Source organism: Lissotriton helveticus, chromosome 6, assembly GCF_964261635.1.
Source record: "Lissotriton helveticus chromosome 6, aLisHel1.1, whole genome shotgun sequence".
Taxonomy (NCBI): Eukaryota; Metazoa; Chordata; class Amphibia; order Caudata; family Salamandridae; genus Lissotriton; species Lissotriton helveticus.
The window spans coordinates 458305524-458318598 of NC_136067.1; the positions used below are offsets into that span (position 1 = coordinate 458305524).

The window sequence follows — 13075 nt, forward strand, 5'->3', positions numbered from 1 at the left end:
AGCGAGAGAGAGAGAGAGAGATGATGGCTATCGGCAATGGGCAGAGAGGTCATGACACAAAGATGGCTACTATCTACGTTCGTGATGGGGCCTAAAAGGGAACAAGATGGCGGGGCCACTGTTTCGTGACTTTCTTTACCTTCAACAGTGGCGAGGGTGAACACAAATGAACGCCGCTTATGTACATATACATTTTGTCATTTTCCACACGCCGCGCTGCGATTGGAGGAGTCAGGGAAGTGGACGGGAGCCCACCCCGCGCTCCTGTGACCGGGAGGAGGCTCGCCCCATGAGCACAAGGGCGGCGTTTGCATCCGGGCCAAGCAAGGGAGAGCCCCGTGGTGCACAGTGGTGCGAGACAAGGAGAAACTGCGGCCCGCCTCCCGTAGGGGCTGCCATGTGAGGAAGGGGAGCCCCGCCCAGGCAAGACCGTCCGGAGCCTTCCTAGCACAACTTCAAAAAGCTAACGTTTACAGGCCGACTGCATATGATATAAGTTTGCAAACAAACAAATTCAGCGTTCATGTTGCCTGTGGTAGTCAATTTATGATACCCAGAGTGTCTGGCGCAGTGGGGTGTGCCGCAACCCATGATCTTGGACACTTCCCTTTGCTCCTGTTGCCCGTTAGTTGTAAGCGAGGCAATTCACCCTTAATAGGTGTGTTTGAGGAAAGAGTAAACAGCGCAGGAGGTTGTTTTTTTGCAGGCTGAGTGGGCGCGGGCATGCAGTTGGCCTGTGGTTGCTGGGAGACTGACTGATGCAGGGTGGACTTTTCGGCCAGCCCGCGCCTCGAGGGGTGCGCAGTGACATGTCTCCTGGGACCAGCCCCCGGAGATGCCCCTGCTGCTTGGCTCTGCCTCTTGTCACCGGTACCTGGTGCCCAGCAGCCCTCCCCGCCTCCCCCTCGTTGCCCCTTCCCCGCTGCTCCGACCTGACCCAGCAGCAGGCATTCAGTAACGGAGCGATGTAACTTTTCACACCAGCTCCCCATCTGCGCTGCCCGGGCGTGATAAAGCAGCCCCCAGGCTCCCTCCCGCACTGCGCCTGGTCCCTCTCCTGGAGCTCACGCGCACTTTCCACCGTCCCGTGTCTCACCCCGTCCACGGACACCCCCAGCCGGACTCTCAGGACAGCGCACGATGGGTCGGCGGGACTGGCCCAGGGGGAGTCTGGCGGCCGCCGTCCTGCTGCTGCACCTCGCGGTGGTGCAGGCTGATGGTAAGCAATCCTCACTCCTCTCTGAGCTGTAGCGGAGCCGCTGTATTATGGGGAAGGTACCGGTGGAAAGGATGTCACGCGCTTTACATACAGATAGGTGCTCTTAGAAAGAGACTCTGGTTTATTTCTGTTAGTTTTCTAAGTGGCTCTTTACTGTGCACCCAAGTTTCAAATATGCCACCCCTTGAATGCCCGCCACTGCTACTGAGGAGGGTGAGACTGCTGTGGTGCACTCACAGTCTTGCTCTCCACAGTGCCAGTATTCATCCTCGGGGAAGTGGGCTAAAGCCGGGTTGGGGGGGGGGTAGGTGCGACCACGGAGAATGTCAACATGGTGCCAGAATTTGATGACCACGGTGTTTTTGGTGCAAATTAGAACCAATAACAATTGCACAGCTGTTATTTTAGTTTTCGCTCTCTTTGGCGCTTATTACATTTGAAATGGATGCTTCAGTGGTGGTACAGTAGTAGTGAACTTGCTCGTGCTCGATGGCTGCACCAGACAGGGCGTATGGGGCTCTTGTTCCTGGTCGCGTGGTACCTTAGGGAGCCGGAGCATCGAAGGCGGCCCCGGAGCGCGCGCGCACCCTTCTATGACAAACTCTGGAGGATGTTGCACATGTATTGTGATCTCAGGCGCATACTAGACTACGCACTCACTGACACAGGAGAAGCACCTCTTCTCCATTGGCTGGCTTCCTAAACCTGCGGCCAGCCATTGGAGAAGAGGTTTGTCTGTCCATTTAAGCCCTGTCTTTTTGGGATTGAGGGGTGTGTTTTTTAGTTTCTTTCTCTCCTCTTCCCATTGTCCGGAAATCCACATTCCAGCCAATGGGAAGAGGAGAGAAAAAAAAACACGCCCCCCAGTCTGAAAATGACGGGGCGTTTCTCCGAGCCATTTCTGCTTGACCTCGGAGAAACATGGTAGTGTCATAGCGTGGTCCACAGCGGAAGTTTGGAAGTTCCACAGATGCCCGCGACTACACTGGAGCCCATCTTTCTGCTTTTGCTCCGGTGAGACGCCCCCTCATGCTTTCCTTTAACTTTGTTTTTGTTTTTCTTGCCTCTGTTCCTTGATTGTGATCCACCTGGTTGTGCTTGTTTTTCTTGCCTCTGTTCCCTGGTTGTGCTAGTTTTTTCTTGCCTCTGTTCCCTGGTTGTGCTCGTTTTTCTTGCCTCTGTTCCCTGCTTGTGCTCGATTTTCTTGCCTCTGTTCCCTGGTTGTGCTCGATATTCTTGCCTCTGTTCCCTGATTGTGATCGTTTGTTCTTGCCTCTGTTCCCTGCTTGTGCTCTGTCTGTGTCTCTGTGTGTCTCTGTGTGCCTCTGTGTGCCTCTGTGTGTGTGTGTGTGGCTGTGTGTGTGTGTGTGTGTGTGTGTGTGTGTGTGTCTCTCTGTGTGTGTGTGTGGCTCTGTGTGTGTGTGTGACTCTGTGTGGCTCTGTGTGTGTGTGTGGCTCTGTGTATGTGTGTGGCTCTCTGTGTGTGTGTGTGTGTGGCTCTGTGTGTGTGTGGCTCTGTGTGTGTGTGTGCCTGTCTGTGTGAGGCTCTCTGTGTTTGTATGTGGCTCTGTGTGTGTGTGTGTGTTGGGCTCTGTTTGTGTGTTGGGCTCTGTGTGTGTGTGTGTGTTGGGCTCTGTGTGTGTGTTGGGCTCTGTGTGTGTGTTGGGCTCTGTGTGTGTGTTGGGCTCTGTGTGTGTTGGGCTCTGTGTGTGTGTTGGGCTCTGTGTGTGTGTGTGTGGCTCTGTGTGTGTGTGTGGCTCTGTGTGTGTGTGTGTGTGGCTCTGTGTGTGTGTGGCTCTGTCTGTGTGTGTGTGTGTGTATGTGAGGCGATGTGGCTCTGTGTGGGTGGCTCTGTGTGGGTGGGTGCGTGTGGCTCTGTGTGTGTGTGTGGGTGCGTGTGGCTCTGTGTGTGGCTCTGTGTGTGTGTGGGTGGGTGCAAATGCAATAGGTCTCGCATTTGCCAGAGATTAAGCTATTGGCATTATAAATAACAATGCCATTTATTTATATGTTTTAAAAACAAAAATAATGTCATGAGCAAAGCCAATAGCTCTAACTTTAACAAAGACGAGACCATTGCATTGTAAATGCTTGTTTAATATTGAGGTGTTCTCTTTCATTGTCTGTCTCTCGCTAAAAATTGCAAAATTAATACAATGTAAGGCATACAACAAGGTTTTCTGAAATGCTCTGCTATGCGGTGCACTCGATCTACAGTGGTTAGTTATGCATACATTGCTTCCCATCCCCTGCATGGCAAGGAGTGGTGCTCTGCTGTGCGGTGTGCAGACGCAACGAGGAAGCGGTCCTTGTGCCCACAGATGCACGCTATGGCCCCTGTGCAGGCTGTGTACTCTCTTTGCTCGGCGGTGACTGCTGGGAGCGCGCACAGTGAATGAATGAAGCGCTCTTCACTCAGTGTGTACAATGCGCATCACTGTTAGCATATGTATCAAGGACCCCCTGAAAAATGATTCTAGTAATTCCTAGGTCAGGGATAAAACAACGTCTGAAAAGTAACAACCTAGGCAATTAAGTTTAGCTTGTCATATACAATAGTAAAAGAGGAAAGAACCTAATTGTAATTCAGATTCTTATAGTTTATTAACATATTCAGTTAAAATACATGTTATTTCAACAGTTTTTATTAATTCTATTCAAAATTCTCAAGTTCAATGCACTAAATCACATCAGTGACTATCAAAAAACAGATTTACAAAATTACACATAAACATATTAGCTTAAAAGTTAAAATTTTTAAAAAGTGGCATAAATAATAATGTCGACGCGCATTTCGGCGACCAGCGCCTTCTTCAGGAGTAGCCACGTACTACCTAGAGAAAAGAATAATATGTAATAGATTCCATATAATTGAAGTAAACAGTAATAATAAGGCATTCAAGGTCATACTAAAAAACTGATAACGACAGAAAACTTTTCATAAAACTTACATCTTCAAACTCTCCTCTTATTATATGACAAGCATAAACGAGCATAAACAAGTTCATGATATACATTCAGAACGATATATTTATTTCATTGCTCTTTTCAGTTGTAAGGACCAAATTGAAGGATTTATAGATGTTAAATAGTACTAATGTCATAGTGATTGACATCTTCTCTATGAGGCTCCTATCTAGTAAAACCTCCGATATTTCAAACCGATTAGATCCATGGATATAGATTTTAGGTTAGTCTCTGATAAAACCTGTTATTGTGGCTCCATACTTACTAAATCGTTGAGTGATTGCAGCTCTGAACAATAAGGAGCCAGCAAGCTCTAATTCAGGGAAGATTAACTATAAGGGAAAAAAATAATAAACTATATTTAGGCATATTATATCAAAGGCATATTCTGTTTAGGATACAACATATCTCAACTGCATAGAGGTCACGAACTTACAAAAAACAGCAACTTGATCTTTACTGTTTTTAGTTCAGGACGTATCAAGTACTACGATACTTCATGTCGAGCTTTTATTGCTGTCAGGTGAGGATAACAGTACTTTCAGCAAACAACCTCTGTACCTAAAAAGGCAAAATCACGGTAGCTAAATGTAAGAAAAAAGTCACACAAAAAAGGGGAATTTTATGATTGTCTAGACTCGGAATTGGTTTAAAAATGGTAACAACTACACGAATAAAGAAATTTTACCTAAAATATCGGTCGCTAGAACAATGTAGAAAAGCACGGCTGTCTCTCAATGATTGTCGTTTAAAATCCCTGACCTATAAGGCTGCAACAAATAAGCATAACCTATTCAGTCCTTAATCAATCATCTTAAAATGTTGCAACAATAAATTTAAATTGCTGTAGACATATAATAATTACTTTCAAATTACCTAATTCTCCTTAACGGTTGGTATACTTGCATAATTTGAAGTCGGATTAAAAACAAAATTCTTTTGCGTGTGGTACAATCTAAAACAAGCAGGTACACACAGCCCGGGGTTTGAAGGGCAGTCGGGGCAGTACATGCGAACCTCCTTCCGCAAACCTCTTCGCCAACAGACTCTACATCTCCGACTGGGAAAGTCTTTTGAGGTTGTAGGAGGAATTGTATCAGGAAAGTGGCGATCTTTCAATCTGGCAACATCCTCCACCACTCCAACTCTAGGAACACTTGCCTGTTCCACTAAAACAAGGCTGCCTATTACAGACTCCTGAAACTTTACAAAAGTCATCTTTGACTGGGGACAAGATTTCTGGAACACAATAAAAGCATTAAAGGTTGCCAAGTGGAAAAGATGGATAGCCAACTTCTTGTACCAAATGTAAGCCTTACGAAGAGCAGCATACGGTTCCAACCTCTGATCAACTCTGTCAACACCACCCATGTACTTATTGTAGTCCAGTATGCACACAGGTTTGTGCACTTCTGCAACCTGACCCCAAACAGTCCGCGGTTCAGTGCTTTCATCATGTATTGTAGTCAACATGTAGACATCTCTCCTGTCTGTAAACTTCACAGCTAGAAGCTCCTCACAACGCAATGCACTGCACTGTCCCCGAGCAAGCTTTGGACAAACAAGTTCTTTTGGGAAACCTTTACGGTTTGAGCGGATTTTGCCACAAGCAACAGTGTCCACTTTGGCCAATTCCCTGAACAACCGCACACCAGTGTAGAAGTTATCGACATACAAATGATGGCCTTTGTTAAACAATCCACGACCAAGTTCCCACACAATTTTCTCAGTCACTCCAAAAGTCGACGGACAACCAGGGGGGTTAATCCTGGATTCCTTACCAGTGTACACCCTGAAATTAGAGACATATCCAGTCTCACTGTCACACAGCATATACAGTTTGATTCCATAGCGTGCCCTCTTACTAGGAATGTATTGCCGAAATACCAAGCGGCCCTTGAACAACAGCAAAGACTCATCCACTGCAATTTCTTTCCCAGGATAAAAGATCTCAGAAAATCGATCAACCAAATGATCAATGACAGGCCGAATCTTCAAAAGACGGTCACAATCAGGGTGATCTCGTGGCAAAGCAAGACTATTGTCAACAAAATGCATCATCCGCAGCAGAAGCAAATACCTATCACGACTCATGACTGCCGGAAATATAGCTGTTGCCATCAAGGGACTAGTAGACCAATATGAAGCCATTGATGGTTTCCTAAGCAAGCCCATCAAAAGAGTTAAACCCAAAAACTTTTTCATCTCCTCCAAATTGGTGGGAGTCCACCGGGTAGCTCTAGCGTGGGGCTTAAGGCTGGCACTGTTCACCCTCAAAAAAATGTCAGCATACAAATTAGTCTGCTCTACAATCTCTGCCAAAAACACATCATCCATAAACAACTTGAAAAAATCAATAGGCAAAAAGTTTTCAGTGTTCACCCTACACCCTGGAACACCAGTAAATTCAGGCAATGCCGGCTGCACCATGCCTGGTGCAACCCAGAGGTCAGAACTTTCATCGTCAAGTCTTGCAGCCGCAGGCTGCCGCCCAGCTGCCTCTTGTCTCACTACACCAACTGGAAGTCTAGCAGCCCCAGGCTGCAGCCCAGATGTCTCTTGCCGCACAATTGGCACATCAATGTCCTCCGCAACCACAGGCACAACAATGTCCTCCCAAACCGTAAACACAGCAATGTCCTCCCCAACCACAGGCACATCATCCACACCAAAAGTAGCTTCATCAGCACTCAAAGTGTCTTCATCATCAGATGAAGCCATGTGTAGAGAAAACTCACTACCTGAATCTTCACCTCCCACCTCTGGCTCAGAATCAGAGTCAGACTCTGGACCATGGTCAGAGGAAGAATCAAAAAGCATTCCAACAACTTGCTGAGCAGTAATCCGGCGGCTAGCCATTATCCTTACAAATAAAGAAGTCTGCACAAACAACTCAACAACCCCAACACTGCGCAAAGTAAGATAAAAATGTAAGACTTTTTCACAAAAAAATATATTTAGAAAAAATATACAATTCACTTACAAGACACAACTACACTCACCAGCACCTACTCTGCAAAGACACAGCAAATAGGCAACGATATCCCACTAGAAAGAAGAAAAAAAAACTTACATCTACAGAAGGACACCTCAAAAACAAATGCAAAACATGTTTTACAATCACAACAAACAGCAACAAAACATACTCGTATTACTACACACTTTGCAAAATAAACAATTACATTACAATTGAACAAAAAAAGGTCTCTTACCAAACACATGCAACTACAGAAACAGCAGAACAACAGAACCACCAGTAACAGAACCGCACACTGCAACAATCTAAAGAGAAAAAAAAACAATACACATTAGAAGAAACAAAAACAACACACATTACAACAGGCTATGTCACAGGGTATGTCACAAATGGGGTGTCTGTCCCCAAGGGGGGAAGATTATAAATCATTATAAACGTGGGCCCCCTGGAAGCAACCCTACGGAGGGCAGAGAGGCCAAATAAAGACACGGCAGAACATACTGAAAACAAATGGGCCCAAGGAAGCAACCCTTGGCCAAGGGGTCGCTCCCTATAAAAAAAAAATAACCCTGGAGTCTAGTGGGCTTTTCTATTCCCCCCCCCCCTGGGGCAGAAAAGTCTAAAAAAAATTAGGGCCACTAGGAAGCGACCCTTCCCCAAGGGGTCGCTTCCTTTTCAAATAAAAAACAAATCCCTGGTGACTAGTGGGCTTTTCTGCTCCCCCTGGGTGCAGATCGGCCGAAAAAACGGCCGATCTGCCCCAGGGGGGGCAGAAAAGTCTGAAAAATATTTTATCCCCCTAAGGAAGCGACCCTTGCCCAAGGGGTCGCTTCCTTTATAAATAAAAAACAATCCCTGGTGTCTAGTGGGCTTTTCTGCCCCCCCTGGGTGCAGATCGGCCAAACAAAACGGCCGATCTGCCCCAGGGGGGGGGCAGAAAAGTCTAAAACATTATTTGGCCTCAAAAGGAAGCGACCCTTGCCCAAGGGGTCGCTTCCTCGACAAATAAATATGCCCAAAAGCAATCCCTGGTGTCTAGTGGGCTTTTCTGCCCCCCCTGGGTGCAGATCGGCCAAACAAAACGGCCGATCTGCCCCAGGGGGGGCAGAAAAGTCTAAAACATTATTTGTCCCCCTAAGGAAGCGACCCTTGCCCAAGGGGTCGCTTCCTGCACAAAAAAAACCAAACACAAGCAATCCCTGGTGTCTAGTGGGGCATTCCTGGTGCACGATCGCGACGCTGTGCGCGATCGTGCACCAGGAATGCCGTGCATTGGGACATCAGGGGAGAGGAAACACAGTTTCCTCCCCCCCGATGCCTCAAGGCACCGAAAAACGCCCCCCCCGCCCCACCGGAGCAGCAAACATGCACCTCTTTGCTGGACGCGCTGGAAACAAATGGCTTCCAGCGCGTCCAGCGCTTCCTGATGACGTCGGCGCGCGCTGACGTCACCAGGAAGCGTGGGGGGGCCAGGGGGTGGCAGCGGAAAGTCTTCCGCTGCCACCCCTGCAAAAAAAAAAAGATCGCTGCACAGGGGGGGGGGGGGGGGAGCGCCAGCGCTCCCCCCCAGGGCTGTACTGATGACGGAGCGGTTCCGTCATCAGCACAGCCCAACCGATGCTGATGACGGAACCGCTCCGTCATCAGCATCGAAGGGGTTAATACTTTTTCGCTGAGAGCCCCACTGAGCAAAATGTTTTCAAGTCGGCCCCATCTAAAACTTTATAGCAGTACTTTGGGGAGTGGAAATATCCGGGCCGAGTTCAGGGGCTGGGATTACAATTTCAGGAGTACTTTTTATGTCACTAATAATACGTACTAAATGTGCCCTTTATTAAAGAGCAAATATATCATCTCAATAACATAACTCCTGCCAATGGGGATGATGTGAGCCCCTCACACTCCTGCGACCCAATGCCACTGCATCTATTTCAATAATGATAGCTGCATCCCTAAGTAGCAGACTGTGTCCTGTGTCTCTTTCACCTCTGTCCCTCCATGCTTGGCCATCACTCCAATCTTGGAACAGTTTCTCTGTCCCTTTCAGAATAAAATGAGCTCCGGCATGCTGCCCACCACTTTGCAGCAAGGGTGCCCCCATCGCTAATGCTAGGAAGTAAAATGAGCCTCTGACCCTCTTTTGTAAATGGAGGCGGTCATAATTGTTATGCAGTGGGCCTCTCACTCCTGGGCCCAAGTGCCATTGCACTTGCTTCACTAGTGAGACCAACTGCTTTGCAAAGTGATGGTCTTCTCTTCCCCTTTCTGAAAAAATGGCCATCCATCGTGCCCCTTTCCTCTGTCATCTCTCTGAGGACTAAGCTAATGTGTCTCCTCTGATTCAAATTTCCCTTCTATAAGGGCAATTGGTCCGAGACCCAATGCAACACTGGCACAACAATGGTTCACCCTGGCCCAACGTAATCAAAAAAAGATAGTAAAACAATACTAATTGGGGTTGATTTGATGCTTCATACCCCTGGGCCCCGTGCTACTCCATCTGTGGCACAAATGATACCTACAACTCTGCCCACTATCTCCACTGGCCCGTCACTTATAGAATGAGGTGTAAAACATTTTGTCTGCCCCTTTGAGTAAGATTTTTTTTTAAAAAGAGTAAATCCCACATCTTGCCACCTGTTTCTTTGGACCTGTTCCCTCCGCAACAAGGGTAACCTGGGCCCTAATGCTAACAAGGAAAAAAGGGCTCCCGCCACCATTTTGCTAGTAACACAGACAAAATTGGGGTGCACTGCACTAGTGCCACTGCACCTGCTGCCCTAATGGTAGTGATGGCCATTTAAAACCCATCTGCCACATAATCTGCTGCACATTCTACTGATTTTAACAAACAAAAATGTGTTTCTAGCTCAAACGGATCAAAAGTTAATTAAAAAGCAACAACACATGTTGCCACGCAGTGTATGGCCCATCGCAAAAGGTTCACCGTTCGCCTTCTGTTGCTTATTGCTGAATTTGGGTGTTAATCTGGCACTAATGAGGGGAAACATTTGGTCAACAGTGTTAGCATGGATAACATTGATAAAATAATGAAGTAACTCTATCACAAACAGTACTGTGTTAAGCCACATACGTTGGCTGCAGTGATCGCATTAATGAACTGAGGTTTGATAACATTCAGGAAAGTATACCCAAGGATAAGTTCAATTTGCATTTATTTTTCGTTTACGGTATGTGCATTATTTTATATGCAACTGACTAAATGAAAAGTCAACATAATGCTTACAGAAAATGCCGTTCTTTTCTATTAGCCACCTAGCCACGTCTTTGACCTCGCCACCACAACGCCAAGAATAACAGTTGCCATAGCTTTATATGCCCTCTACCTGCTGGATGTAAATGAAGACAGACTGAAAACGCGATAAATAAAGAAAGTCGCACTTCCAGGCCATCTTCATTTATAAATATTTACAAAGGCATTTGCACCTCCATAGGAACATAGCCACGGCCCCCAGGGGGCCTCCCCACAGTTTGAAGACCTCTGCAAAAGCACAACGATGGGTGTTCTGCTTATAGTCCAACACAGTGGGTATGATTGATGAGTCTCGATGGAACCAACTTAATACCGTGAAAGCATAACTTAGTATATACATGAAAGTAGTAAGTACAGCCCCTCTGACCACCACTCAGTGATCTAACACTGTAGTTTACCTTCCTAGGACACTAGGCCACTTTCACACAATACACACATCTCTCATATCAACTTCCCTCATCGAAAAGTGCCATTATCAATCTTAATATGACTCTACGGCCCCGTCTTACAAATGTATGCAACCTTAGTGTTGCTGTAAATTTAGTTTATAATATAAGATGCACAATCGCCCCCCCCCTACCCCACTCACAATTTTTGTGCACAGCTATTTTCACTTGCTCAATATATAACAAACAATTTCCAAGATATACAGGACTTTATCTCAGTGTGCAATTACATTTTTGAGCCAAAATGTAGTACACCGCTGATCTCTCTCGTACGCCCAGCAGCGCGAGCAGGAGAAACTACCTTTCGTATGAACCTACGATAGACACGTGAAGTTTTACTGCTATTTCTGAGTGCACCCTCCTTCCACTCTCACACACCAGACGAGGACTGTCGATCACACAGAGCTAAAACAAGAACTTGGAATCAATACAGGAGAGTGGGGTAATATGTAGGTGTTTTGTGGAATGGCACCCTTAAAGAAGAAGTAAGAGGAATGAATTGAAATTATGACAAACTACCATTTCCCCTCATTTTGAGTTCAAATTATTCACCTAAAGTGATTATGCAAAACCTTCAGAGACTTGACATGATCCTTGATGTAGTGTCTGACTACAGGGGCGTGGCCCCTCCCTTCTCCTTTCCGGCTTTATAATTATAGACGTTGGGTAAGTACTAACACGTCAGTGGCTGAAACGCTATCACTTTGGCTTGCAGTGTAATGTGCTGCCCTTATCTACTTGCACCCTACGTGTGTTTACATAAGGTCGGTTATATTGTGTATGCCTTGGTTCACCAGGCCTTAAATGGGATCTTTTGCAGTGGTGTAAAACGCTTCAGTGTATATGTACAGTGCCTCGCCTATTCGTTTGAATGTTATGTGTGGTGTTTTTAAAGGTATTGAATCCCTTGTTTGGGTAAATACAAAGGTGCTTATATATAGTGTTTGGGTGCATTAATATATGTTTCGATCTCCTCCCCACAGGTCATGCCACCCAGTGGTGCAACTAGAGTTACATTTCGGAGGGGAGGGGGCGGATTCTTCCAGCAATAGGCTGAGTGGAGATGCAGGGGCTCTAAGATGGGGTGAGAAACAACAGAGCCTCGTTAACAAGTAAATGGTATTTTAAAGACCTGTGTGTGAGCCGGGAAACTGTTCCAGTTCGGGCTGACACACACGACAGGGGGGTGGGGGGCTGATACCACTTGTGTGTACCATATTGGCTAAGTAAGCGAACATGCTTTCTTCTTACATTTACCCTATCCCACACTTAGAATGCTAAGGAAAGGACTTCTTATTGTTAGGGGTTTGTTTAAAAGTGAGTCCTGATTAAAGTTATGGACCCTGAGGGGCTGATAATCAAACTGCTCAAACATGTTGACCAGCAGGATGCGTGGGTCAATAAAATCCAGTGGCATTGACTTTTTCATATTTTTAAATGGTACAGGGGCAGACCCAAAAAAATGAGGCCAGGTTAATCTCGGGGAACGGTTTTTAAGCATCTTTAGATCCCCCTACAACCAAGCATTATCAATGTACTCACTCCACTCGGGTCGAGCTCCCAACGATAAAGCATGCCGCTAATAGAGTGGTTCCTTGTACACAATGATTGTAGTCTTGAACGTCTCCCACCATTCCTGTATCTTTTAGATTTTTAATGCCTTAGTCGTATATAAACCATATAACACCATTGTTGAGGGAGGCGAGGTGCGTCTTACCCCACTTAATAATAATAATAATAATAAGGTCGTTTATAAAGCGCCTGGCGACGCCATCCCGGCGTGTCCCCGCGCTGAAGAAAGCAGGTTATCAGAGACATACAGCCTTCCCACATCCCCCCTCCAAGCCCCTGCTTACAGTTTATATAAGTGTGTTTTTAGCATTGTTCTGAATTTTGTTTCCGATTCTTCCAGTCTTAGGGGTGTGGGGAGAACTTGATGTTGTGCCTCTTTTGAGTCGTGCCCCTCTCCACACTCGACAATGATTAAGTAATATGTTGCACTAATAAATATAAATAATGACCAATATTTCACAGTTCCCCGTGAAATGTGTTTCACAATTATACTGCGTACCCATATCTATATATGAAGAATTCTATTTGTCTTTGGTTGTTTTAGAAAACAGTGGTAAGCTGACACCCATATTATTTGTATCAAGTGCTGATATTCTTATCAAATATAGTGGTTTTCAGAC

General features: G+C 46.1%; 2 protein-coding genes across 3 annotated transcripts in view; both read left to right on the forward strand.

Annotated features, from left to right (window-relative positions):
* CLN8 (CLN8 transmembrane ER and ERGIC protein) overlaps positions 1-13075 on the forward strand; it is a 234678-nt gene that overhangs the window by 106949 nt on the left and 114654 nt on the right. The window lies entirely within an intron of this gene.
* The window catches only part of LOC144762671 (uncharacterized), a 35421-nt gene continuing 23126 nt past the window's right edge, over positions 781-13075 (forward strand). Inside the window, exon 1 of the mRNA XM_078647908.1 lies at positions 781-1219. The gene's annotated coding sequence lies outside the window, so the exon portion shown is untranslated. The remainder of the gene's footprint in view (positions 1220-13075) is intronic.